Source organism: Triticum urartu, chromosome 5A, assembly GCF_056163025.1.
Source record: "Triticum urartu cultivar PI428250 chromosome 5A, HENAU_Tu73, whole genome shotgun sequence".
Lineage (NCBI taxonomy): Eukaryota > Viridiplantae > Streptophyta > Magnoliopsida > Poales > Poaceae > Triticum > Triticum urartu.
In genome coordinates this window covers 669,874,636-669,877,879 of record NC_141877.1, presented here as the reverse complement: position 1 = coordinate 669,877,879, position 3,244 = coordinate 669,874,636, and the positions used below count along the sequence as shown (strand labels likewise).

The 3,244-nt window shown below is 45.6% G+C and overlaps 1 non-coding gene across 1 annotated transcript; it reads left to right on the top strand.

Moving 5' to 3' along the window:
- The first annotated feature begins 577 nt into the window (after positions 1–577).
- TRNAG-GCC (transfer RNA glycine (anticodon GCC)) lies at positions 578–648 on the top strand. Its single transcript has one exon. It is a non-coding gene; the product is annotated as a tRNA-Gly (tRNA).
- The last annotated feature ends 2,596 nt before the right edge of the window (positions 649–3,244 follow it).

The following is a 3,244-nucleotide window of genomic DNA, read 5'->3' as shown; positions in this document are numbered from 1 at the left end:
TTTGTGGTGAACTTCGACAAATGTTTTCGGTGCTTGCAACATTTCATGGTGAAATGACATTCGTAGAAGTCGTGACAAAAAAATCAGCACTCCAAAATGCTTTTGAAAACAACACTTTTGGAGCCTCGGTTGTGCCTTTTTTTTTGCCACGACTTCCACGAATGTCATTTCGCAATGAAATTTTGTGATCATCGAAAACATTTGTCAATGTTTGCGCCAAATAAAATTCATTTTTTCCAATATTTTTGGATTTTACTATTCATCGGAGCTCATTTGAGCTTGGGCAAAAAAACACCACGTCCCATCAAAGTGGGTAGCACAAACATGTAACCTCAGGTCGACGCTGAGTTTACTGCCTAGCCTGTTCTCTGGATTAGTTCTTGCCGAATTATGTGCCATGTCATGGCTCATCTGCAATCTGTCTTTTCTTTATGACACGTTGGCGCCTTCCCTTCGTCTGCTACAACTAGAATGATACAGAAATACATGCCCGAATGTGGATCGAAGTAGCACTAAAATAGGTAAATACATGGTGTCTTTTATCTAGCCAAAATTTCCAAAGAAATTACACGCCCAAGCACCAGTGGTCTAGTGGTAGAATAGTACCCTGCCACGGTACAGACCCGGGTTCGATTCCCGGCTGGTGCATTCTCTACTTTTTTTTTCATATTTGTGTGTCCTATTTCTACAGACTCGGGTTCGATTCCCGGCTGGTGCATTCTCTATTTTTTTTCCTTGGCCTGCTTAGTCACTTTTTTGTTGATATAATTTTAAGTTACATACCTGTCAATAAGTATTGATATAATTTACACTACATAGCATAAATTCACTTGTTCATACAGTTTACCTAATAAAGTTTCATGCATTTTGTATGCAAACTGAAGAAATTGTTTGAAGGAGTTGTTGAGTTTTGTTTTGACAATAAGCCTCCTCTTCATTAGCTTTTGATCGGGCTTAAATCTGATATCAACAGAGGAACTAGCTCAATAGGAGCGAGCCTCTTCGATCCACTCATTACATATGACTGAATTCTTGAACAGAGGAACTAGCTCAATAGGAGCCTCTAGCTGATCTTGCCAACTCATGAACTAGCCTCTCAGGACAGTGATCGAAAGTAATATGACTGAATTCTTGTGACAAGTGATAGCAATCGTCGAATGTTGCTGCACCATCCTCCTCTCTTCAATGTCGCTTTTGGGCCACAGTCGGTATGAAGTTTGTAGCTAAAGCCCACACGGACAAAGCGATTTCCTCTGCGTCCAGAACTAGCTCACAGAGGTGGTGACCGTCCTGGTCATGCACGATCCTTTTCCTCATCCTCTTCTCCGTTGTGACGATATGATCTTCAGATATTGGCCACCATAGTCTTCTCGCGTAGCCCGTCAATTTCTCATTCCGTCGTAGATTCAAAGTCTGTCTGGGTTTGCGACATCGGAGTTTGGCGCGCCGACGACGTATCCATGAGGGAGGAAGATGCAGTTTACTTCTCTGATGGCCCATTTGTAATTTTTATTTTCTTTCGAAGTTGTGTGGTCTGGGCCGGACACTCTCACTTTGTAAATAAAAAAAAATGAACTGCTATACTGTATGTCGGCCCCCTCACCTCGGTGGGCTTGGGATTCTTCACTTGGAAAAATTTGCGAGGGCTCTTCGACTGAGATGGCCTTGGTGGGAACGGAAGGATCCCACCAAGTTGTGGGTGGGCCTTGGGAGCCCGTGCAATGACGTTGACATAGACCTCTTCTACGCCTGGACTGTTATTTCTGTCGGTAATGGTGGCAAGACGCTGTTCTGGGATGCTCCGTGGTTTTTTTTTTAGGGCAAACATAACTTATATTATTTCAACAGTGCTGGGTATATCCCCAACGGCACAAGCGGCCACTCGGCCAGGTACAACTGGCCCCCACTCACAGCATTGGCTTTGTGAATACATACGACCAATAGAAGCAAGTTCATGTGCTACTGTATTAGCTCTATGCCCACATGACACCACCTCCTGCTTCGAGAACCACAGCTTAAGCTGAAGCTTCATATCCTCAATTACAGCCGCATAGGCAGACGCATCCACCTTCCGCAGGTCCAGCGCATCAGCCAGCAGTTGTGAATCCATCTCAAAGATCACACGCACACCGCCCAAGTCTGCAGCAAGAGAAACTGCTTGGGACATAGCATAAATTTCAGCTCCAAAAGCATCCTCAACATTGTCTTGGCGCCCCGCCCGAGCCGCAATGATATTGCCACTTTCATCCCTTGCTACTACGCCCCACCCAACATGTGTTTCTCCTGGACTAAACGCACCATCAGCATTTAGCTTGATCATATCATGCGGCGAAGGCTTCCACTTGTCAAGGCATTTGGATTTGTCCACCGGAGCGAAAATCTGCACATATTCCTGGGTATTGAAGCATGCTTGACACTGTTATTCCACCATGCCCACCAGAAGGTTATGATGAGGGTACGTTTTTCCTCATCTAGACGCCACAGGAAGTCAAACATTTCATGCACAGATGTAATTCCTTCAAGTTCAGCTCTTTCCTTCTCCAAGCTTAGATCCCTCCATATTTCTTTGACAGCCTTGCACTTGATGAACAGGTGAGCACCATCCTCGTCTACCCTCTCGCAGAATAAGCATTTCAGGTCTGAGATGGGATGCTCCGCGGTTGCAAGGGAAAAGGCAAAGGATATAGCCCCACTCATTTTCGCAGCCTCCAAGCGAAAAGAGATGGGTGGTGCGGGATGCCTTGCAGGACCATGCATGGGTGCACAGGATCAACACGTCCATCAACCTCACGATCAACCATATTATTGAGTTTGTAGATCTTTGGATCAGGCTCGGCAGGTCTTTCTCGTTGAGGATATTGACGAGGACATCTCTTGGAAATTTGAGGCGAATGGAGAATACTCAGGTGCTTCTGCATACACATACAGGGTCCAATTCTTGGGCTCAGTGACGACTTCTATGAACAAGAGCATCTGGAAGGTTTGGGCACCCCAAAGGTCAAGTTTTTCTCTTGGTTGGTGGTCCAAAACAGAATTTGGACAGTCGACCGGTTGCGAAAAGGGGCTGGGAAAATTGGGGTGATACCCTATGCAAGCTTGCCAACGAAACATCTGCCCGCCCGCCTTTTTTTTTTACGAATCTGGACGGGTGCGTGATTGACAAGATGGAAGAACCTGGTGCTAGTTTCTACAGGATCTCGTCGAGATCGGAATCGTGGCCGTGCTTGGAATTTTTTTTTTCAGG